Genomic DNA, 26,813 nt, shown 5'->3' with positions numbered 1-26,813 from the left:
TTTCCCTGGACTCCCTGAACACAGCCTTGCTTGGAGTCCTTCACGACACGTCTGTGTGCTGCCAAGGGTTGCTGAGTGCTGGTGTGAGGATACTACTCAGGGTCGTCTAGAAAGTTCCACATGAGAAAGCTCTCTCAGACACCGGTGGCTGATGTAGCCATGTTTTCTCTGAGGAGACCCGAGCATGCATTTCCTGCAACAGAGCAGGTCCCTCTTACTCTCTGGTTGCTCAGAACTCAGCACCAAATCTGAGGGCCACTAGTACCAAACTCCCTTCCTCATTTCTCTCATGTTCTTGCTTTCATCCTCGAGCTCATCTGAATTTTTTCCCAATTCTTATACCTAATTATGGTCAACTTCTTATTAAATGGGCAAATAGAAGGAAAATATTACAAATCGCCCTGTCCTATTGATTTAAGTGAATTCTTAATTTTTTGTGCTGGCTCAATCATGGTGGAGGCGTCGGAGAAGAGCGAGTTGGGTTCAGCCTTCTGCCAACCTTCCCTAGGACACCTGATGTCACATGAGTCCCTTAGTCCACCTGCGGGGGACATTGCTAATCGCCCGCTGCTTCTCCTGTGAATAGTGCCTCTGGTTCCTCCTGTGTTAGACTGATGATTAATTTGCAAACAGAATGCACTTCGGCGATTTAGCATCGACCACATTTCACTTTCTATTCATTTTTAGATGTATGTACTAATGACAGTCACCTCAAAACACTTTCAAATTGTTAAGGATGCAAACACAAAAAGCACAGATGAGAGAATAAAAAGAAATGCCTCCAAATATCCAACTAAGGAACACACTTTCTGATAAGACTACATATGGAATCATAATACTTGGGAGTATAAAGGACCAATAATGTCACCCACACTCACCACCTCTCTCTATGACAATTACAATAAAATATTTATTACCTGTGGGCAAAACTGAGACAAACAATCTGAAAGGCTGAAACCACGAAAACCCTCACGCTGTTGCTGTTCCGTGCATTGTTAACAAAGCCTTGAAAGCAAAACAAAAAAAGAAACCAAGGAAACGGAACCAATCTCTCTTTCAAATGCAACAATGATTTTGATGTGTATTCACTGCTGTGATAATGAACTGAACAATATGGGTGAACTTACCCTGAGAGGACGCAGTTAGGAGATAAGTCATGACTACCCAGTGCCAGAGAAGAGACCAGAGCTCACCGCAGAGCAAAGCCAGCTTCACTGCCTCTCATTTTTTATTGATTGTTCTACTTTCAGCATTTCATACCACTTAGCTAGAACATGGCTAATTATTTTCCAATGGCTTCAGAACACATGATGATTTATTTTCGGAGAATGCTGATGCATGGTGTGTGTCTTAAGTGTAATGTCTTTAGAGTTGATAAGGGAGCATATTTATTCAAAGGCCTAGGGGTTTATGGTCACCCGGCTTCTAATTATCCATGAATGGATCTTGTGCAATATGCATCTACAATCTCTCTCCACTGACACGAGAGCAGACGATAGTCCAGACTACGTGGCTTTGAATTCCATGCTGACATGACTTTGAAGTTAAAAAAAACCAAAAACACTCTCCAATAGCATCAAGAAAATGCAATGCCTTTTCCTACACTGCCCTAGTGAAGCCATCGATTTCATGTGTCTGGTGTTCATGACTTTCTTTCTCAGATGTGAAAGGGCTTTTTAACCCAAGCTTGCCACTAGTACTCCATAGTGATCTGGAAACACACGGAGAGCACTATTTGCAGTTGTTTACTCATCGCTGAGATTCTGAGTGTACGTCCTCTTCCAGACTCTGACTTCAAGGATCAGCATGTGGAACTCAATCCATTTTATTCACCAGGTGCTTACAACCCAAATATTCTACTCCAAGAGTATCAATTTTATATATATATATATATTTTCTTTTGAAGCTACTTTCTTGATCTTGTGCATACAGATTTCTTCTCACATGCAAAAGGCATGTTATGTCCCTTAACTAATTTTACTTTTATAAAGTAACATCATGTCAATCAATAGTTGACCAGAGCTTCGCACATGTATCTAGAACTGGTTTCTAACAAAGATCTAATGCCTCTCCAGGAGGGAAGATACCTCCCTTCCCCATTGTCAGGTTTGGAATGTGACTCGTTTTTGCCCAACTATGTAAATGTTTGTTGCGAGTATCACACCTGACCATTAATTAAAACTTTTTAATGGAGGAGCACCTAGGTGGCTCAATCGGTTATGTGTCTGCCTCTGGCTCAGGTCATGATCCCAGGGTCCTGGGATTGAACCCCACATCAGGCTCCCTGCTCAGCGGGGAGCCTGCTTCTCCCTCTCCCTCCCTGCTCCCCCTGCTTGTGCATGCTCTGTGTGTGTGTGTGTGTGTGTGTGTGTGTGTCAAATAAATAAATAAAATATTTTTTAAAAACTTTTTTAATGTAGTCATAGGTAAGAAAGAGTTTTGCATAATCAATACTGGGACATTATTTGGTTCTCTAAAGACAAAACTCAATGAGCTCAAAGTTTGAAATATTCCTTGTCACTGACTTAGAAATCTTCAAGGCCTACCTAGTTCAACTATTTTATAATACTTTCCCTGGTCTCCTTGAAAAGTACCTCTCCCTCCGTACACAGTTCTCACAGTCCTATGTGTCTCTAGAGCAACAACGTCAGCTCAGCCTAACATGAGTTCTTACACAATCATTTTCTCAACCACATGACAAGCCATTCCAAGAAGGGACAATCATTGCTATAGCCTCCACAGCACCTGGACAGCGTTTGGTACGTAAGAGCTATGCTATAAATATGTGCTAAATTGAATTAAAAACCACCAACTAAATTATTTGTGACTTAGGCTGACATCTTAAAATTGTAAATTTTGACTTATTAACATTTTAAGCAAATCTTGAGTATGAGCACAGAGGCTCTACAGAATTGTAATTTATCTCTTATGATATTTACTTTAATGACAAAGAAATCTTTGAGGCACCTGGGTGGCTCAGTTGGTTAAGCATCTGCCTTTGGCTCAGGTCATGATCCGGGGGTCCTGGGATTGAGCCTCGCATTGGGCTCTCTGCTCAGCAGGGAGTCTGCTTCTCCCTCTCCCTCTGCCTGTTGCTCCCCCTGCTTATGCTCTCTCTCTGTCAAATAAATAAACAAAATCTTTAAAAAAAAATTAAAAAAAAAGAAATCTTTCCATAAATTGTCAGGACTTGAATCAATCTCTGCAAAAGAAGTATCTAAAGTAGTCAGCATCAATAAAAGAAGGAAGATAAAAGTACATGGAACAAATGAAAATGAACACACAGCAGTTCAAAACCTCTGGGATGCAGCAAAAGCAGTAGTAAGAGAAAAGTGCATAGCAATACAGGCCTACCTCACGAAGCAAGAACAATCTCAAACAAACAACCTAACCTTACACCTCACCTAAAAGAGCTAGAGAAAGAACAACAACAAAAGCCTAAAGCCAGCAGAAGAAGGCAAATTAGAAAGATTACGGCAGAAATAAATGACATAGAAACTAAAGAAACAATAGAACAGATCAGTGAAACGAAGCGCTGGATTTTGAAAAAAATCAATAAACTTGATAATCCTCTATTCAGACATATCAAGAGAAAAAGAGAAGAGACTCACATAAATAAAATCACAAATGGCAGAGGAGAAATAACAACCAACACCGCAGAAATACAAATAATTATGAGAGTAGTATAAAGAACGGTATGCCAACAAATTGGACAACCTGGAAGAAATGGATAAATTCCTAACAGCATATAAATCACCAAAACTGAAACAGGAAGAAATAGGAAACTTAAACTGACTGATAACCAGCAAATAAATTGAATCAGTAACCAGAAAACTCCCAACAAACAAAAGCGCAGATCAGATGGCTTCACAGGGGAATTCTACCAAACAAGTAAAGAAGAGCTAATACCTATTCTTCTCCAATTATTCTAAAGGATAGAAAAGAAGGTAAACTTCCAAATTCATTTTATGAGCATTACTCAGCATTATCCTGATACCAAAACCAGATAAAGATACCTCAAAAAAGGGAACTACAGGCCAATATCTCTGATGAATATAGATGCAAAAATCCTCAACAAAATACTAGCAAACCCAATCCAACGATGAATTAAAAAAAATCATTCATTGCAATCAACTGGGATTTATTTCTGGGTTGTAAGGATGGTTCAATATTTGCAAATCAATCAACATGATATAACACATCAGTAAGAGAAAGGATAAAAACTATATGATCATTTCAATAGATGGAGGAAAATCATCTGACAAAGTACAACATCCATTCATAATAAAGCTTACCTCAACAAAGTAGGTTTAGAGGCAATATACCTCAACATAATTATGTTCATACATGAAAATCCCACACCTAACATCATCCTCAATGGGGAAAAACTGAGAGTTTTTCCCCTCCCTAAGGTTAGGAACAAGACAGGGATGCCCACTCTCACCACTTTTATTCAACATAGTACTGGAAGTCCTAGCGACAGCAATCAGAACACAAAAAGAAATAAAAGGCACCCAAATCAGCAAAGAAGAAATAAAACTTTACTATTCACAGATGACAGATACTATACATAGAAAACATGAAAGAGTCCATCAAAAATTACTAAAACTGATAAACAAATTCAGTAAATTCACAGGATACAAAATCAACATACAGAAATCTGTTCCATTTCTATACACCAATAATGAAGCAGCAGAAAGGGAAATTAAGAACACAATTAAGTTTATAATTACACCAAAAACAATACAATAATTAGGAATAAACATAACTAAAGACCTAAAAGGCCCGTACTCTGAAAACCATAAAACACTGATGAAAGAAATTGAGGATGACACAAAGAAATGGAAGGACATTCCATGCTCATGGATTGGAAGAACAAATATTGTTAAAATGTCTACACTACCTAAAGCAATCTACACATTTGATTCAATCCCTATTAAAATACCAAGAGCATTTTCCACAGAAATAGAACAAATAATCCTTAAAAAAAAAAAGACAGCAAATAGCCAAAAGCAACCTCAAAAAAGAAAAGCAAAGCTAGAGGCAACACAATTCCAGATTTCAAGTTCTATTACAAAGCTATAGTAACCAAAATAGTATGGCACGGACACAAAAGTAGACACGTAGATCAATAGAACATAATAGAAAACCGAAAAGTAAACCCACAATTATATGGTCAATTAATCTTTGACAAAGCAAGAAAGAATATTCAATGGGAAAAAGACAGTCTCTTCAACAAATGTTGTTGGGAAAACTGGAAAGCCACATGCAGAAGAATGAAAGTGGACCACTTTCTTTCACCAAACACAAAAATAATCTCAAAATGGATTAAAGACCAAAATATCGGATCTGAAACTAGAAATCCTAGAAGAGAACACAGGCAGTAACTCTTTGACATGGACTACAGCAAAATTTTTCAAGACAGGTCATCTGAGGCAAGGCAAATAAAATCAAAACTAAATTATCAGGACTACACCAAAATAAAAAGCTTCTGCACAGTGAAGTAAACACTCAACAAAACTGAAAGGTAACCTACAGAATGGGAGAAGATATTTGCAAACGAATATCTGATAAAGGGTTAGTATCCAAAATATATAAAGAATGTATACAATTCAACACCCAAAAAACAAATAATCTAATTGAAAAATAGGCAGAAAACATGAACACACCTTTCTCCAAAGAAGACCTACACATGGCCAAAAGACACATGAAAAGGTGCTCAACACCAATCATCATCAGGGAAGTGTAAATCAAAACTACACTGAGAGGGGCGCCTGGGTGGCACAGCGGTTAAGCGTCTGCCTTTGGCTCAGGGTGTGATCCCGGCATTATGGGATCGAGCCCCACATCAGGCTCCTCCGCTATGAGCCTGCTTCTTCCTCTCCCACTGTCCCTGCTTGTGTTTCCTCTCTCGCTGGCTGTCTCTGTCGAATAAATAAATAAAATCTTTAGGAAAAAAAAATTAAAAAAAAAACTACACTGAGATAGCACCTCACACCTGTCAGAGTGGTTAAATCAACAACACCAGAAACAACAGGTGTTGGTGAGGTTGTGGAGAAACGGGAGCCCTTGTGTACTATTGGTGGGAATGCAAACCAGCACAGCCACTGAAGAAAACAGTATGGAAGTTCCTCGGAAAGTTAAAAATAGAACTACTCTATGATCCAGTAATTGCACTAATGTGTATTTACTCAAAAACTACGAAAACATGAATTCAAAGGGAAACATGCACCTCAAAGTTTATAGCAGCATTATTTACAATAGTCAAATTATGGAAGCAGCCCAAGTGTCCATCAATTGATGAACAGATAAAGAAGATGTGGTATATATACACAATGGAATATTACTCAGCCATAAGGAAGAACGAAATCTTGCCATTTGCAACAACATAGATGGAACTAGAGAGTACAATGCTAAGTGAAATATTAGTCAGAGAAAGACTAATACCATATGATTTCACTCATATATGGAATTTAATAGAACAAATGAGCAAATGGTAAAAAGAGAGAGAGGCAAATCAAGGAACAGACTCTTAACTATAAAGAATAAACTGCTGGTTACTAGAAGGAAGATGAGTGGGGATGGGGGAACAGGTGCTGGGGATGAAGGAGAGCACCTGTCATGAGGACCACTGGGTGATGTACGGAAGTGCTGAATCACCATATTGCACACCTGAAACTAATATTACACTGTATGTTAACTAACTGGAATTAAAATAAAAACTTGGAAAAACTCAAGTAGCCTCATAGAGACAGAATGTAGAATGGTGGTCACCAGGGCCGGAGGAAATGGGGAGTTTTTCTTCAATGGGTATAGAGCTTCAGTTTCGCAAGATGAAAACCTTCTGGAAATCTATTGCCAGCAATATAAATGTACCTAACACTACTGACCTGTGCACCTAAGAATGTTTACCATGCGGGGGCCTGGGGGGCTCAGTCGGTTAAGCATTTGCCTTGGGCTCAGGTCATGATCCCGGGGTCTAGGGATCGAGTCCCACATCAGGCTCCCTGCTCAGTGGGGAATCTACTTCTCCCTCTCCCCTCTCCCCCCTGCTTGTATTCTCTCTCTCTTTCGCTCTCTCTCTCCCTCTCAAATAAATAAACAAATAAAATCTTTAAAAAAATGTTTACAATGGTAAATTGTGCATGTGTGTTTGCCAAAATTAAGAATATAGATATCGAGGTTGTCAAGTGCCACTACTGAAAGGAAGGCGGAGATATTCTGACTCTGCTCTTGGCCGGCTCATGTACCTTTTCCTGGGTTATTTAAAGTCACCAGGCTTTATCTGTAACTTGTTTAGCATTCCACAGAAACCACTCCAGCACCTGGGCAAGAGTGCTGACCAGGTTCCAGCTCTGCTTAGAGAGGTGTTATGATGACAGTGATTCTTCATGCCATGGCCCCTCCCAGGAAAGCCTGGACACGTGTTTCCTTTGCTCTACTCCTCTGGTGTATTTGGCCTTGCTTGGAAGGACTCCAGGTGTCTACAGATGGCACATTCCCACTGTTACTCCATCCTCTCCAAGGAACAAACGAATACAACCCCTGAGACGGTAATGTTTTAAGAGACACAAAGTCGCTTCCTTAATAGTTTCTCAAAATATATTTAATGAAGGACTTTAATTTCTCTGTAGTAAGGTGACTGTAAATGTAACTTGACTATTACAAGAGGTCCAAAGATTTACTCTGAGCAAAAAGCATATAAATGGTTACTACCAGCCAATTATGCCATTTATATTAGCTAAGATTCTATGAAATAAAATTATGACTTCTTTAGATTAAAGCAAAGAATAAATACACTTGCTTTATTACATCTGTGTCACTGACTTGGGTTATAGTTTAAAGACATCAGTTATAGTAACACAGCAAGGGAAAGAATTCCAAGTGAGAGAAAGAAAGAAACAGAGAGAGAGACAGAGACAAAGAGAGAGGGGGAAAGAAAGAAAGAAAGAAAGAAAGAAAGAAAGAAAGAAAGAAAGAAAGAAAGAAAGAAAGAAGGAAGGAAGGAAGGAAGGAAGGAAGGAAGGAAGGAAGGAAGGAAGGAAGGAGGAAGGAAGGAAGGAAGGAAGGAAGGAAGGAAGGAAGGAAGGAAGGAAGGAAGGAAGGAAGGGGAGGGGGAAGGGGAGGGGGAGGAAGGAGCGAGGGGAAAGAAAATATACACTATACACATAAGCTAAATTTTTAGATTGAGCTTAAAGCACATAACCCAAACCACAAGCTAAATTCCAGATTCCCACTCAATGTGATGCAGAACTTTCGAAGCTGAAAGAAAAAAACATCCTATTTTCTGACGAATATTCAATAGGAAGCTAATCTATTTACCTATGTTAGAAATTACTGCTGGATACATTAAAAAATTAAACTAGCATTATAACTAAAGATTATAATAAAAATGATTAGAGTTTGTAATATCTTGTTGATTTTACTGGCAATACAAAATGGGCAAATAAAATGCAGGAATTCCATCCAAGTGCTCATTCATTCACTCCAGAATATTTCCCTTTAAATGCAAGTATAGGAAATTTAGGGTAAGAAAATGATCCATCAACTGGAATTAAAATTAAGTTAAAATAAAACGATCGATCATGTGAAAACACATATTCATGGCATAAATAAAAACATTCATTTAGTTAACTATATTTTTGAGGTATAATTGCATACTAGAAAATGCTTCAGGGGCGCCTGGGTGGCACAGCGGTTAAGCGTCTGTCTTCGGCTCAGGGTGTGATCCCGGCGTTATGGGATCGAGCCCCACATCAGGCTCTTCCGCTATAAGCCTGCTTCTTCCTCTCCCACTCCCCCTGCTTGTGTTCCCTCTCTCACTGGCTGTCTCTATCTCTGTCGAATAAATAAATAAAATCTTTAAAAAAAAAAAAAGAAAAGAAAATGCTTCAATTTAAAGTATACAATCCAAATATTTTATAACTGTGAAACTGCCACCAAGACAGAATTTCTACCCTACCTCCACAGTTTCCTAGTGATGCATTGCAAGCCATCTTTCCAACCCCAATCACAGGGAGCCACTGATCTGCTTTGTGGCACAATAAATGAGATTTCACTTTCTAGAATTTTATATAAAAACAGAATCATACAGTAGTATGATTTGGTTTCTTTCGCTAAGCAAAATGAATAAAACCTATCCAGTCACTGCACATGAAAGTAATTTATTTCATTTTATTGCTAAGTACTATTTCATCGGAATATATCCCATTTTGTTCATCCATTTACCAGTTGATGCAAATTTAAGTTTTTGTTCCTGTTTCTAGTTTTTTACTATTGTGAATAAAACTGCTATGAATGCTTCTGTACAATTTTTTTTTTTTTGGTAAAAATATGATTAAATTTCTCTTGGCTAAATATCTATGAATGGAATGGCTAAGTCACAGAGTAGGTGTAAGCTTAACACTTAACTCTCAATCAACTGATTGAGATAATTGATTGGACCATTTTCTGTTCTCACCCAAACATAATTATAGGTCTAAAACCTCCACGTCCTCACCAACATTCAAAATTGTCAGGATTTCTAATTTTAGCCATTTCTTCCTCTACCCCAAAACTGTGTGTGATGTGACAGCCCAGAGAATATCCAAAACGTAGCTAGTAAATGGTGTTGGCCAGTCTACGTTAATTACTGGCCTGGCTTTTGTTTGGACAGCTGACTCATCTCCTCAAACAGTTGTCGGGCCACACACCCTTGTTCTCTCCTGACTATATTTCCTTATTTCTTTCAATATGAAGAGGCTAAGAATTTTCCAGATTTTTAAATTTCTGCTTCTCTTTTGTGAACCATTCTATCTTTGAGTCATTACTCTCTTCTGACATTTTATTGTAGGCATTCAAGACGAGCAAGGCTGCTCTTTCAACTTTTCTTAGAAATTTCTTCAGCCAAATATCCACTATGAGCACTCACAAGTTCTACAGAATCCTAGGGTGTGAACCCAGTTCAGCCAAGTCCTCTGGCATGTTATGACAAAATCACCTTTCCTCCAGTTCCCAGTAACACTCCTCATTTCCATCTGAGACCTCATTAGAATGACATCTACTGTACATATTTTTTACTAACATTCTGTTCATGACCACTTAGGTAATCTCTAGGAAGACCAAGGCTCTCTCTACAGCACTCCTTCTCTCCTGAGTGGCCATCAGAATTGCTGATAACAGTCCATTGACAGTAATGTGGGCTTTTCCCAGCATGCACCTCCAAACCAGCCTCTATCCATTATCCACTTCCTAAGCCGCTTCCACATTTCCAGGTATGTGTTACACTAGCACCCCCACTTCGCAGTATCGCTGTTCTCTCTTTGTCCATTCAAGCTGCTATAAAAAAATACCTTAGTCCTGGTATCTTATGAACAGTAGAAACTTATTGTTTGCAGGGGCGCCTGGGTGGCACAGCGGTTGAGCTTCTGCCTTCAGCTCAGGGCGTGATCCCGGCGTTGTGGGATCGAGCCCCACATCAGGCTCCTCCGCTATGAGCCTGCTTCTTCCTCTCCCACTCCCCCTGCTTGTGTTCCCTCTCTCACTGGCTGTCTCTATCTCTGTTGAATAAATAAATAAAATCTTAAAAAAAAAAAAAACGTATTGTTTGCGGTCTGGAGATTGGAAGTCTGAGAGCAAGATGCAGCATGGTTATGTTATTGGGAAGGCCCTCTTCCCAGTTCACGGCTGGTGCCTTCTCACTGTGTCCTCACATGGTGGAAACAGCTAGAGAGCTCTCTGGGGTCCTTTTGATAAGGGCCCAGTCCAATTCCTGACAGTTCTGCTTTAATGATTTAAACACTTTACAAAGGCCCCACCTGGTAATCACGTTATCTTCGAGAATATGGATTTCAACATATGAATTTTGGGGGGACACAGACATTTAGACCACAGCACTTAAGAAAAAAAAAATCTAACAGATGGCCAACAGCCACATAGAAGATGCTCAATATCACTCATAATCATGGAAATGCAAATCAAAACTACAATAAGATACACCTCACACCAGTCAGAATGGCTAAAATTAACAACATAAGAGACAAGCATTGGTGAGGATGTGGAAAAAGAGAAACCCTTTTACACTGTTGGTGGGAATATAAACTGAGGCAGTCACTATGGAAAACAGTACGGAGGTTCCTCAAAAAGTTCAAAATAGAACTACCCTATGATCCAGCAATCACCCTACTGAGTATTTACCTAAAACGTACAAAACAGTTATTCAAAGGGATACATGCACACCTATGTTTATAGCAGCATTATTTACAAAAGCCAAGATATGGAAGCAGCCCAAGTGTCCACTGATTAATGAATGGATAAAGAAAATGAGGTATATACATACACGATGGAATATTATTCAGACATAAAAACGAAATTTTGCCATTTGCAACGACATGGATGAATCTAGAGTAGAATGCTAGCAAAATAAATCAGTCAGAGAAAGACAAATACCATGATTTCACTTATATGTAGAATTTAAGAAAGAAAATAATCAAAGGAAAGAGAGAGAGGAGAGAAGAAAAAGAGAGAGAGAGAGAGAGGGAAAGCAAGAAACAGACTCTTAACTCTAGAGAACAAAGAGATGGTTATGGGGGGACAGAGTGGGGTGATGGGAAACAGATGGGGGGGTTGAAGGAGTGCACCTGTCGTGATGAACACTGATGTTGTACAGAGTGTCAAATCACTATATTGTACACCGGAAACTAATAAAATACTGTATGTTTGCCATACCACAATTTAATTAAAAATTTAATTAATAAAAGAGAAAATCTATCTGCATTTGGGGCATTCTGAGATGACTCCATGCCTTGTATACTGATCAGAAATGGCAGAAAAGTACTTACCAAGGCACTTCTTACAACACCTTTACAATAGTAACACTGTGCTATACCTTTATGATAGACCTTTCAAAATTAGGAATTACTGCCTCACTACCGCTTCACTGGAACCTTGAAATGTTCATTGTGGTCTAATTATCTTTGACGAGGGCCATGTTCTCAGTGTTGCATAAGTACTGTTTTAAGCACTTCATTATGGTGTGACATAATTTTTAAAAATCTTTTTAGATATGATACACTTCTAAGGTTTCACTGAGATATAAAAAGTTTAAATCACCTAATCTCATAAAGTGTGAACCGAATTACTGTGCTACTTCCTGAGTTGTGATGGATTTCAATCTGGAGGGGATAATGTTGTAGTATTTTTTCTCTTGCAGAATCTGTTCTCCCTTTCTGGTTCCTGTGAGCACAGTGTGTCTAAGCTATTCTGAAGACGTTCTGAAGTTTACTTCTCTGTTATGCTGACCCTGTAGGCAGCAGCACATCACTGCACCTGCTTGCTGTGGCCAGCGTTTTTATTTGAAGTGGCTCATTTCATTCTTCTGACATGGAACAATGCAGTCTGACTGGCTAGCAGCTTTTTTTAAGGGAATTTTAAGTATCTCACGTAGCTCAGACCAGTAGAGCCTGCATTATAAATAGGACAAGTAGTTACACAGCAAAGTCATTAACACCATCCCTACCTACTCCCCATCGTAAGGGGCACTGAGTAGAACAGACTTGCCAGAAATATAAACAGTTAATAAACAGTAAGCGTAGCAAAGCCGTTCAGTCCACATGGAGGTAAAAATTGCAGGTTTGTGGAATTTTAAAAAGGAAGTGCAGGGGCGCCTGGGTGGCTCAGTGGGTTAAGCGTCTGCCTTCAGCTGAGGTCATGATCCCAGGATGTTGGGATCAAGTCCTACATCGGGCTCCCTGCTCAGCAAGGAGCCTGCCTCTCCCTCTGCCTGCCGCACCCTGTTTGTGTGCTTTCTCTCTAACAAATAAATAAATAAAATTAAAAAAAAAAACTGAGTACACATTATCTAACTGTAAAAGTCTTATTTTTTTTAGTTTTAATTAGACTCTTACCAGCACTTATAAAAAAATTTTTGCTTTGCTTTTATTTTTTTTAAGTTTTTACTTAAATTCCAGTTACTTAACATACAGTGTAATATTAGCTCATGGATTAGAAGAACAAATATTGTTAAAATGTCTATACTACCCAAAGTAATCCATACATTTAATGCAATCTCTATCAAGATACCATTAAGGAGAGCATGTGATGTAATGAGCAGTGGGTATTATATAAGGCTGATGAATCACAGGCCTGTATCTCTGAAGCCAAAAATACATTTTATGTTAATTAATTGAATTTAAATAAAAAATGTTAAAAAATACCAACAGTATTTTTCACAGAAAGAGAAAAAACAATCCTAATATGTGTATGGAACCACAAAAGACCTCGAATTGCCAAAGCGATCTTGAAAAAGTAAACCAAAGCTGGAGGCATCACAATTCTAGACTTTGAGCTATACTACAAAGCTGTAATTATCAAGATAGTATGATACTATCATAAAAAATGACATATATATCAATGGAACAGAATAGAAAACCCAGAAACGAACCCACGACTATATGGTCAATTAATTTTTGACAAAGCAGGAAAGACTACACAATGGGAAAAGATGGTCTCTTCAACAAATGGTGTTGGGAAAACTGGACAGAAACATGCAAAAGAATGAAACTGGACCACTTTCTTACACCATACACAAAAGTAAATTCCCAACAGATGAAAGACCTGAATGTGAGACCTGAAACCATAAAAATCCTAGAGGAGGACAAAGGCAGTAACCTCTTTAACATTAGCCATAGCAACATCTTTCTAGATACATCTCCTGAGGCAAGGGAAACAAAAGCAAAAATAAACTACTGGGGCTTCATCAAAATAAAAAGCTTCTGCACAGCAAAGGAAACAATTAACAAAACTAAAAGGCAACCTACAGAATGGGAGAAGATATTTGCTTTGCTTTTAAACATCTGGGTTTATTTCTACAGGAAGTTAAATTTATTACCACAAAATACTCTGTTTTGTTTTAAAGCAAGAAATAAACAGGTCTTCTACGTTAAATTTTGTATTGGAAAACAATTTGTTGGACTAACATTCCACAGTCCACACTATTCCCCACCCCAACTCAACAGACTTGGAACTCAGAAATTGAGGGGTAGCAGAATATGCCACTCCAAAATAAGACTGTAGGATTTCAGGACATACTGCCTAAAATATACAACTTTGGTACACCAATTATTTTGAGCCTTAGGCACTTGAAAAACACCAATGCAGAGAGAAGCTTTCTCTGAACTCTGTTATCTGTCTGAAGACAGATCATCCAAAAAGAACTCAATTGTCAAAAATCCCCTCCAAGGAGTGTCACCAATCAGGGAGGAATGAGTCTTGTCACAAGAGAGAAGCCTAGAAGTTAGAAGTCAACATCATACCCATATATACCTTCTCACAAACTATCACACCTCCCAACTATTCTTACAAGGTCCCATTCAACTTTTCTGAAAACCATTTCCTCTCCCCTGAAAGGCCAACATCCCTTCCACTTTCCCTATGATGATGGTATTTATGCCTGAAGTCTCAGCCACCGTAGGGGGTTACTCATTTTTCCCTGAACATCTCCCATGTACACATGAAGTATACATGTTAATAACCCCAGCCAAGAACCCTAAAGAGGAAAGGGAATTTTTTCCCTCCCCTACAAAATAAAGAAAATTAAAAGAAAAATAATGATCAATGTCTCTCAGAAGATATTCTGACATTTTGTTTCAATATTGTTTAAGGGAATATAAACTTTAGAAAGGGAAACAGTTCTCTTTCCAACTTGAACTGCTCACATTTCATTAACACACACACAAATGGAACGCTACACACAAAGACTAATGTTCTCACAACACTCGGGCCCCCTGCCTGCAATTCTGATAGATGGTGAGTTCGAGAAAGTAAAGAAGAGGTGTTGAAAGGTAACACTGAAATATGTTAATAAAAAAAAAAGAGTTGCAAAATTATAGTACAATTTAGCAATTGATGTACAAGACATAGTGACAGCCAACATTTGCAAGCATAGACTCTGAAAGCAATTACCCAGAAAAAAAAATGCAAAGGAAACCGTGTTCTCTGATGCTAATTGATTTCTTCTCATTCTGTTTCCTAATGTGTCAAATTCAAGGTGATAATAGAGAACAAGAACTACTTGATCACAAAATCATTGATCAGTGAGAGACGGGAGGAGGTCCAGTACACCCAAACCATCTGAATGAGTTTTAAGTAAATATTAATTTACAACCAGAAGGCGGAAATGCCCACCTCCAGAAACATGGTAGAAAAAAAAATGTTAAGTAAATATCTGATTTAAAGTTCAAGTAAAAAACCAATGTTGCAAACCTCTAGAGCAAAAATGAAGTATAGGTTTCCTGATATACATTGTGTGATTTTCATTAAAATGTCTGTTTAGAGACACACAAAAAATATAAACACAGAAATAGAACTGTAAACTCACTTGGCAACTCTGCCATCTGGCTTCCGGCTCCATCAATCTGTGAGTTTTCCACAGTTTCCAAAAACATACCCAAATATACCAGTAGGAATTCTCTTTGGGTGAAGTCATGATAGCTGCATTGTTCTGATTTGTGTTTGTCTTTATTCATTACGATGGGCTACTAATCAGAACACATGCCTATCACCTCTTAACACAGTGCTGTCATGAATGAACCCTATAGGTCAATTAAATGAGTACTACAGATAAAAACCCTCTTAAAACTGGGTATCTAGACTCAGCTGATATTATCAAAGAGATAACTCAGAGATCACCCCAATCATCCAATGAAACACATCAGTAAATACTCATTCATAGGATTCATTACAGGAACTCGAGTTGAAACAAACAAAACAGGATGAAGAAAACAAGATTAAAATACAAAAAAATGAATTTGAAAACAGGAGAAAACTATCCCTTGATTAATAATTAAAACTACTGGAAAGAACGAATGAAACCATTTAGTTCTAGAACTAAGAGAAGAGAAGTAAAATGAAAATATGCAAAAAAGGAGAATAAATGATTTTTATAATGAGGGAAATAGGGATTTGAAGCAATGCAATAGAAGCAGTTGGAGGCTAAAGTTTAAGTATCACTGATAGCCTACTTTATAAAATGTATACATGTAAGTGTACCTATTTTATTGATGTGTAAGTATTTATTTTAGGTGTGTGTGTGTGTGCTTGTGAGAACTCTGGCTCAGGAATACAATTCAATACTGAACTAGTAATTCACAGTTTTGAGGTGGCAGGCTGTGATCTAAGCATTCAGTTAGCATTATCTCATTTAATTTCCAAAGAAGCCCCAGGAGGTGTACTCACTGATCTTATTTTACAATCTAGCAGTTGAACCCACCTATCCACTTTCGGATAATGTGCTTGTCTGGACCCCAGGGGCAGGTCACTGCCAGAGAAGATAGATCCAGGAAACAGACTGTTTCCATTATAAATTCTCAATCACCAGCTATAGATGCCTGCACATAGGAACAACACAATTCTACTGTATTTCTCAGGTCAGCTCATTCTCCTGTTCCTCACGGGACCTATTCCAAATGGTCTCTCCTCTCCTCACACCGCTGACCACCTGGTCTCCACTCACCCTCAGAACATGACCCCACCCTCTCACTTGAAAGAGAGGATATTCTGTCAGAAAGAACAACGTCTTCTTCCTTCTGTTCCTTATACCTATCTGCCTCTTGTCCTCTTGGGACAAAGGAATTTTCACCCATGTGTTGGAGTCCACCTACTCTCATTTTATCAGGAATGATATTCTTTACCCTTTTTCACTAGTATGTTTATAGTTTGTCTCTCACCTGCACACTTTCCATTGTATCAGTCACCATGCCAGACACTTCCATTTAAACAATCAAATCCTCACTCACTTTTGCATGTCCCTCAGGTCACTAGTCTGTCTGTGTCCTCTCCTTCATGGGCAGAATCCCAACACAGCAGTGCATACTTATTTGCTTTTTCACACCGTACCTTCACTCCTCGGCTGGCTGCCCCTTGCCTGTGGGCACCATCAGTCCACTGAGACAGCTTTCACTAGGATCCCCGAAGACCGCTGTGTAGCCAGATCCAGAGGGCACTTGTTGAAGAGCTCTTATGGCGTTTTCCTGTGATACAAGTTAAACATGATCACTGTAGAATCTTTAAAATAGGCAGATAAGCAAAAAAAAACAAAATAGAACAGAATAGAACAGACTAGACTAGACTAGACTAGGCAGATAAGCAAAGTGACACAAATGCAAGCCCTTCACAGTCCTGATTACACAAGGTTACGTGATTTCCTTTTGTTCACATAAAATTTTAGGGAAAACTTCTTTTTCTCTTCCTAAATATTTTGTTGCAACATCATTTTCAGTATCAGTGCAGTAGAAGCCTAGTTTCACTTACATTATTAAGAACATCACTGCAGATGAGTACCTGTGTCCCTGGGTTCTTTTCCATTCTTGGACCACGTGGACTTGTCACCACAATGCGCTTCTCATGAACCCCCAGTCATGAACCTTCCCCCACGAATGCTCGTCCCTTGTCACTGACCAGGATACTTATTTCTGTTCTTTTTAAGTGACTGTTCATTTTCTTTTCTGTAGGCCTACCATCCTCCATCCCCAAATGTCACAATTCCTCCTTCTCCTCTTTCTACTTTAAATTATCTCCCCAAGCCTTTCATCTTCACCCATACAGTTTCACAGACAACTTTTCTTGCATGCTAAATAAATAGATAATTCCCATAATACATAATCTGCTTCAAGTCAGAGGGAAATATTGAAGGTAACTAATTTTAATAAGCCTTGAAGTCATGATACCAAAATATTTAGATAACTTTGCCTAAATGAAAGAAGCAAGTATAGATTAAACATTCAGCTATTATTGTAGCTTGAGTTTATATATCTAACTCTAAAACTCTTGTTCATCCCATCAGGCAGGTTTTATTTCCAGAATGGTTTCACTTAGGAAATTGCTATTATAAGGCATTTTGAAAACACATGAATAACAAAGAAAATGCCTCCATAGTTTCTGTAAAGGCATTCCACAAATTCTGACATTATCCTTAATTTTTTTAAAAAAAGGTTTTATTTATTTGAAAGAGAGAAGGAGAGAAAGTGAGTGGGAAGGAAAGGGAGAGAGAATCTGAGGTAGACTGCCAGCTGAGAAAAGAGCCCAACTTGGGACTCAGTCCCACAACCACAAGATCATGACTTGAGCTGAAACCAAGAGTCAGACGCTTAACCAACTGAGCCACCCGGGTGCCCAATATTATTCTTAATTTTTGAGAACATATTATATATTAGGTACAGGAAGATGTTTCCATAACCTGCTAATTTTTCTTTTCATTGGAGCTAAATTCTATGTAAAATAAAGTTCAATCCTCTTTGAAGTAAAGAATAAAATAATTATGACTGTTACCACTACAGTTTATAGTGTTTTGAATTTTTAGCTAAGGAATGAGCTTATACATCAGAAAAAATTATTAGCAAGAGACACATTTATCATAATTTAGACACGATGCTTATTGACTTAGAAAACAGAAGGGAATTGACTAAAATTTTAAAACTAATTAGATAATTTAATAATATGACCCAACAAAAAATAAAAATTTTAAAACTAATTAGATAATTTAATAATATGACCCAACAAAAAATAAAGACCCAACAAAAAATAAAAATCAATACTTCATTATATACCAGTGATAATTTGTTTTAATCAATATCTACATTTCTATTCTTTTTTATAATAGCAGAGAAAAATATAATAAAATATAATAAGAACATTAAGAAAATATATTGAAACTATACATGCAGAAATTTTTAAGATTTTACTGGGATATTCTAAATAATGTTTTAATAAAGTAAGAATTAGTTCTTTATACAGCCAACAATGTAGTATAAATGTGAAAATACTTAATATTCTGTATCAATAGTTACTTATTGACAGAATATTTAACTTTTCTCGAGGTAGGATGAGCCTTTCCCAAGCACAAACATAATGAAAAAAAAATCTCGAGGAAGAAAAAAAATCAGTATTTTTGAATATATAGCGATATGAACAGAAATATACCTTATGAGGATACTCCTTAGTCTTCACAACAGAGAAAAAACAGAATGATCTGAATTATCAATAAGAATTTAACAACTGCGTAAGCTCACGTACATCCGGTTGACAAGATGCATTTTTACAACTGGAAATCGTATTTTTGAAGCATATTCGATGACACATGCAGTATGATACAAATTTTAGGAATAAAGTCATCATGCTACTGGATAATCACTCAGCAACACTTTTCTGTTTGTTGTTGCATTTTCAAACAGAAGCCTGCTGGTTGTTTTGTGGAATGAGGGGAAAAAGTATGTTTTTGTAGGTCTCAACTGCATTTAGGGACCTTGAGGACACAATGATGATAATACCCATATTCTGTTGGCTTTTTGGCCTCCATTTGTATACTCTTACCTCTGTTCTCTAGTTAATGCTGATATTCCAGAATTAGCTGCCACTTTGGGGGAAGTATGGGGTAAGAGCAACACTCAAAGATCTTCTACCATTTTCAAGTCACATTTTCCCTCATTCAGTGTTCACTTGTCTGCTCTAAACCTTTGACTCTTTTCCAGAGTTCTGACAAATTTGATCCTGACAGTTTTCTGCTTGTTTTTCAATATTTTCGATATTTCTCTAAGGAAATGAGAGCCTGGACATGCCTACCCTGCCATACTGCTGATGTTGCTCTTTGGATAATTTTTAAAACACTATCATTGCTGGATGGGGTCCCTGGGAAGCAGATTCAGACTCCGAGAACAGCACACAGGAAGTTCATTAATGTGTGCTCCTGTGTCAACACCAGGGCAGGAAAAAGAAGTTGCAGGACTGGATACAAGGGGAGTCTGGAGCGCATTGCAACTTGAATGAACAACTCAGGTATGACAAAGGGAACTTTGAAGCTGAGGTGGCCCATCTAAGTTATCTTGAGATCAGGTGAGAGGGGAGAGCCTGTATACCCCTGTATGGTGCAGCCGGCAGATGCCCACTGCCAATACAACTCTCTTCAGAGGACAGCAATGCCCAGGGGGAGCTAATGTCTGACCTGTCAGCCAGAAGGGCTCCCTACCATTTAGTGAATAAGGGTTTAATTCCTGAAGTGGGATCTGGACATGTATTACAATGCCAACCATTACCCATCCCTTGAGCAGCTCGTATCTACTTTTCCTTCTGATCTCTGGGAGCAGCAAGACTCTGCTATACCTCTCTTCCCAGGGCAACTTAGAAAATCTGTAGAATGAAATGCGGCTCCCACTCCTGTATCCTGTCCCAAGGCCCTAGCTGATATCATTCCCTTCTCCACTATCCTTTCTCAAGGCCCCTCACACTCAGCTTCTATCTATGGGGTCTGGGTGAGGAAACTCATGCTTTGTTCCAGACCTTCGTCGTGAGCATTCTAATCCCCTAGTAACTATGGTTTTCATAGGTTGTAGGTACCCCATTTTTCCAGTTACTCTTAAAATTGGGCAAGGGGTATTAAGAGATGCTGAAATAAATCACCTTTATGTGAAACATATTCCTCCCAGTCACGTATTATAAAATCATCCTGTCTCCTGATCATTGATGATGGTTACCCCTGCCAGGAAAGTGGATTTTTGCCTGCTGGTCTCTTCGTGTAAAAGTCCAACGTGCCTGAGGAGTCATGTAAAAACCAAGGTCTCTTACTATGTTTCCTGGTTCTCTTTAGGAACAAGAGAACCTAAAGAGCCCAGGGGTGCTGAGGCAGTAAGAACAATTACCCCAATCTGCTCACTAGGGGTGACATCAGCAGACCCGCATCTACTTTCATTATTGATTCCTGGACCTATGCATTTTACCTAATGTGGGTCCCACACTACAGGGTGGTCACTGATTTAGAGTATACACTGCATCTCAGAGGATGAGGCCCTATCCTTGTAGAATGTCATCTCTGAACTGTGAACTTCAGCTGTGCCGTCTACAAGACAGTCCATCCTTTTTCAGGATGGCAGCCTCTGGGTGGCCCAGTGTGTGACAATGGTGGATTCAGTTGTCCCAGTGCCCACAGAAACATCTGCTTTGCTATAAAGTGGATCCCTTGATCTGACTCAGTGTGATGCGGGTTCCATATTGGTGGATGAATCACAGCGAACTCTTGGATTATTTTGGTGACTGAGGTCATAAAGTAGGGAAAAGCAAACCAATATCCAGAATATGTTTCTTTTCCAGTCAAGATAAGTCACAGCCTTTGTTACAGGTGGAAGGAATCCAATGTTGTCAACTTGCACCCAAAAACTGGACGTCTCTTCTCAATAAATAGTGCCAAACTGGAGCTCAGGGTTGGACGTTTTTTCTTGCAGTTGGTCATTAGGAACATCAGTAGTAAATTAGCCTCTATAAGAGGAAGACCATGATATTGGGTTCATATGTGCAGAGCCTCCTAACTACAGCCCTGGAAACTCTATTCAGGCAGCCATTGTAGTAGTCCTGAGGTGGTCCTAAGGTGATCCATAACACAGGCTTGCTAACGTCAACTGACCATGTCAGGGCCCAGTGCACAACAGAGGAGTGTATTATTTTTCCTTCTATGTACAACACCTAGAAACACAACTGATTACCAGAAAAAAATAAGATAAATTATCTTGGTAGAGATAGTTTCTCAATTCTATGTTTCTTTCTTCTGGTTTTTCCAACCCACCACCTCAGGTGGCGCTGAGTATTTATTTCAAGGTATTGGAATGGTGCCAGAATCAGAGATACACCCAAACTGCAAGACTTTTGTGATGGTAAGTAGCATAACTAAGGAAAAAAGTCATTCACAAAATGCCAGAGAGTATTTCAAGCTGTTAATAATGCATAGGCTTATAAAGTCTTGACTCTTTCCTTGATAACTTTATTAGACAGCAATTACTTTTCCTCTACCAGAACTTTTTATGTATTAATTTAAAAAAATGTATGACCAAGACATAGTAACAGTAATATGAGAAGTAAAGCAGAAGCTATTAGAAGTACTGTGGCTAATACACTCACTACTGTGGAAAGTGAGTTTCTGGAGATGACTTGAATATGACCAAAGTGGGAACCTGCAAACATTCAAAACCCAGAATCCAGACACGAGACAGGTTATCCCTATGGATCCCAAGAACATTAAATATTATTTACAACAGTATGTCTACAGACTTGATAACAGATGAAATGGACAAATGCTTTTAAAGATTTAATCTATCAAAATTAACACATTCAGACCATCTGAATGGCCCACATCTATTAAGGAAATACAATCAATAATTAATAACTTTCCAAGAGAGAAAGTACCAGACCCAGGTGGTTTCACTGGTGAATTCCACTAAAAAACTGAAGGAAGATGTTGTACCAATTCTCTACTATTACTTTCAAAAAACAGAAAGAGAGCAAATACATCCTAACTCACTCTGCATTCAGCATTAACCTAATATCAAGAATAGAACAAGACACTACAAAAAGGGAAAACTTAAGACCAATATCTCTAATGAACACAGATGAAAAAAATCCAAGATAGAATATTAGCAAATTGAATCGAACAATGTAAAAAAAAATTATACACCATGATCAAGTGAAATTTATTCCATGTATGCAAGGCTGGTTCAACATCCAAATATTAAGATAATCTATCACATCAGCAGGTTAAAAAAGAAAAAAGAATTACATGATCTTATCAGTAAATGCAGAAAATCATTTGACAAAATCCAACTCCCATTCATGATTTAAAAAAAAATAACTCTTAGTACACTAGATATGGAAGAGAAATCCCACAACTTGATAAAGAACATCTACAAAAAACCTACAACTAGAATCACACTTAATAGTGAAAAATCAGATGCCCTCCCACTAAAATCAGGAATAAGGCAAGGATGCCCCCTCTTACCACTTCCATTCAACATAGTACTGGGAGTCCTAGCTAATTTGGTAAGAAAAGAGAAAGAAATAAAAAGTATACAAATGGAAAGGAAAAAATAAAAACTGCATATGCAGATTATATGATTGTTTATGTAGAAATTCCTAAAGAGTCAACAAAAAAACTCCTGGAACTAGTAAGTGATGATGTGGAGCATGTAGGACACAAAGCAATACACAAAAGCTATAAATCAGCAAGGCACAGTTGGAATTTGACATTTAAAGCCTATTAGAATTTACATTAACACCCCTAAAATAAAATATTTAGTATAAATCTGTATATATATATATATATATATATACACACACACACACACACACACATAACAAATATGATTAAAACTACAAAACTCTGATGAAAAGGAAAAAAAAACCTTGAGTATTGTAATATTGTTATATTCCATGCTCATGGATATTCCATGTTCATGGATGGATGATAGATGGTCCAAGTTCATGGATCAGAAGACTCAATATTGTTCCCAACTCAATCAGTAGATTCAACATAATCCCAGTCAAACTACCAGCAAGATTTTTGTGGGTATCAAGAAACTGATTCTAATATTTATATGGAGAAACAAGAGACCCAGAAGAGTCAACATAATATTGAAGAAGAACAAAGTCAGAACTGATACTATCTGACTTCAAGACTTACTATAATAATCAAGACAGTGTGATAGTGGTGAAATAATAAACGAACAGACCAAAGGAACAGAGAACCCAGAAATAGACCTATAGAAATATAGTCCTGATCTTTGACAAAGAAGCAAAGGGAATACAATGGTTGGTCAAAGGTAGTCTTTTCAATAGTGTTTGAAGGAATGGACATTCACATGCAAAAAAAAAAAAAAAAAAAGAATGTAGACACAGAATTTATACCATTCAGAAAAATTAACTCAAAATGTATCATAAATGTAAATGTAAAATGCAAAACTATAATATTTCAAAGAAAACACAGGAGAAAATACAGGTGACCTTGAGTTTGGTGATGACTTTTAGATTCAACACCAAAATCATGATCCATAAAAAGAAAAAAAAATTGGGAAATTGTACTTCTTTAATATTAAAAAATTCTGCTTTGTGAAATACATCGTTAAGAGAATGAAAAGACAAGCCATGGACTGGGAGCAAACATTAGCAACACATGTATCTGATAATGGGCTTTTATGCAAACTATACAAAGAATACTTAAAACTAAACAATAACGAAACAATCCAACTAAATAGAGCAAAAAAACACCTGAACAGACACTTTACAAAAGAAGATATACAGATGCAGAATAAGTGTATGAAAAGATGACTAACAACATAGATCACTAAGGAACTGAAAATTAAAGCAACAATGAAATATCACTGCACACCTAGTAGAATGTTTATAATCCAGACACTGACAACACGAAATACTGGCCAGGACGTGGAGCAAGGGAACCCTTTCATTGCTGGTGGGAATGCAAAATGATATAGACGCTTTGGAAGACAGCATGGCAGTTTCTTACAAAACGACATAGACTCGTACCATAGGCTCTAGCAATCTCATTTCTTGGTATTTACTCAAAGGAGTTGAAAATTTATATCCACATAAAAACCTGCAAACAAATATCTCTAGCCGCTTTATTCATAATCACTAAAATTTGGAAGCTTCCAAGATTTGTCCTTTAGTAACTGAATGGATAAATAAACTGTGGCACACCCAAACAGTGGAAGAGTATTCAGCACTAAATAAACATAAGCTATCAAGCCCTGAAAAGATGGGGAGGAATCTTAAATGCTTATCACTTAGTGAAAGAAGCCAGTCTCAAAGGTCAACATACTGCAGGACTCCAACTATATGACATTCTGGAAAAGACAAAACTACAGAGAAAGTATAAAGATGAATTGCTGCCAGGGGTTCAGAAGGTGGGAGGAGGGTTGACTAGGTGGAGCACAGAGAACATTTACAGCAATGAACTAGTCTATGTAATATTGTAAGAGTGACTAAGACACCATGCCTGTGTCAAAACCCATTGAACCATCAAACAAAAGGAGTGTACCCTAATATAAACTGTGGACCTTAGTAATAATGAATGGATATCAGTTCATCAATCGCAAAAAAAGTACCACACGAATGCAGTAACTGGGGAAACCATGGTGAAGAAGAAGAGGGGGTATGTATGGGGACTCTGCTTATTTTTTCTGGAAACCTAAAACTGTTCTAAAAGATTATCTTTTAAAAATAATCATTAAACAACAGTATCTCCTAAGAAATGCTGACCAGGTGTGAGAGTTCGTGTGTTCACCAGCCTAACAAACTTCTTAAAGCCCAGTTATCCGGGTGGTGTTCTTTGAAGGCAGGAAGGATACCATCCTAAAAATAAATGGCAAAACAGCTTAGAGATGATAAAACTTCCCAGAATAAACACGAGGAAAAAGCTGACCTTATAAGAGAACATGAACAAGTGAGACCTTCGTGAAATTGGTCAACCATCCACGCAATGATTACGTGATGAATTTCAAGACAATTGCAGAAATGCCAGAATTGACCTGTAGTGAATTTGAGTCAATAAATGCTTAAGTATACAAGGATGCACGCATTCTTCCCTGATACTAGGAAAATGTGTGACTATTTTGCATCAGTTCAATTCCTATTTTAGGGGACAGAGTTGCGTTCCAGGGTTCAGGGCGCATCCTGCTTCACTTACCTTTCCTAGGTCTGACTCCCCATGTGTCTACCATTGTTCTGCCATCCAGAATGCTCTCCTTCCTGAATCCTTACTCATAATTATCAACACTTGCACTTAACTCTATTTAAGGCAAAATAAACCAGCCCCTATTAATTTTTAGCAGAAACACTTAACTAATACATATTACCCTCCTTAGAAGAATTAAGTCCTCATAAAAGTCCATCTGGAGATGGGAATGGCTAATATGAATAATCAGCACCGGGGTATTCTAAGTCGAGGGCTTCATGGTCCCACTGAAAACTAAAGAGAAGGGTGCTTTCACTGCATGCCTTTTCACATTTTTCTCACAAGGCAACACTGGAAAAGAAAGTGAGAAGAATTATCATTTTAAAGTTGAGGAAGCAAAGGGCCAGGGTGCTGAAGTGGCCAACCAAATGTCATGCTGGCTGGAGTGGCATGGCCTCAGCTCATCCTTTCCCAGTGGCTTCTACTTGCAATGATTCCATGAAAAATCAACACGGGGTGGTTGAAGAACAAACCTCTTGAATAAAAAATAATGTTCTTCAATTGTAGCTATTAAAGAAAAAGTGATAAAGGATTCTGATTTTCGATACTTCAAAAATACAAGCTAATTAATTTACAGGTCAACTGTCAGTGCACATATAGTTAGGTGAGATAGCCGAGGTATTATTACAAATAACTATAGAGAAACAATTATAGTAAACAATGTGATCATTAGGGAAATAAAAGCCACATTGGATGTGAATTGAGGGTGAGGGGTGAGATGGAAAGAACAACTCAATATGTATTTCTAAATGTCTCGAGATTAAAAAAATCCTAATGGCTTTGACCAAACACTTCGTTTTGTATGTAATTACAAAAGAAGAATCTTATTCAAACAAGTAATATTCTCATGACTACATTTCTGAATTATTTTCTCTCTTATTACTTTATAACAATTATTAATGCCTAAAGCTATAATTAATTTGGAAATTGTTTTGATTAAACATGAGATTAAGAAAGCCCAGTAAATGGTTTAATTGGAGAGTTGCAGAAATGACTAGAACCCATGACCACAGACTCTCCTCAAGAGCTTGTATCTCCCCCTGGTACTCTGTATGGAAAGCTAGGACACCATTGTGATATTCCATCTGAGTCTTCCTGCCTGGGTCCAACCAAGTCACTAAAGAGGACTTCCTAAACTTTAATATGCATATAGCTTGTCAGAAGCTCTCATTAAAATGTAATTTCTCATTCAATAGGGCTGAAGTGGGACTTCTGATTCTGCATCTCTAAAATGCTCTGAGTTAGAACTGAGAGTGAAAATATAGGACACACA

General features: G+C 37.9%; 1 long non-coding RNA gene across 2 annotated transcripts in view; it reads right to left on the bottom strand.

Annotated features, from left to right (window-relative positions):
• Nucleotides 1-26,813, bottom strand: part of LOC123001544 (uncharacterized) — a 590,601-nt gene that overhangs the window by 541,900 nt on the left and 21,888 nt on the right. For both annotated transcript variants that reach the window (XR_008955962.1, XR_006410538.3), the window contains exon 2: nt 16,873-17,006. This is a non-coding gene — a long non-coding RNA (uncharacterized LOC123001544). The remainder of the gene's footprint in view (nt 1-16,872; nt 17,007-26,813) is intronic.

Source organism: Ursus arctos, unplaced genomic scaffold (assembly GCF_023065955.2).
Source record: "Ursus arctos isolate Adak ecotype North America unplaced genomic scaffold, UrsArc2.0 scaffold_27, whole genome shotgun sequence".
In the NCBI taxonomy this organism is placed as follows: domain Eukaryota; kingdom Metazoa; phylum Chordata; class Mammalia; order Carnivora; family Ursidae; genus Ursus; species Ursus arctos.
Note: the sequence above shows the minus strand (reverse complement) of the source record. Positions and strands in the feature narration are given on the sequence as shown.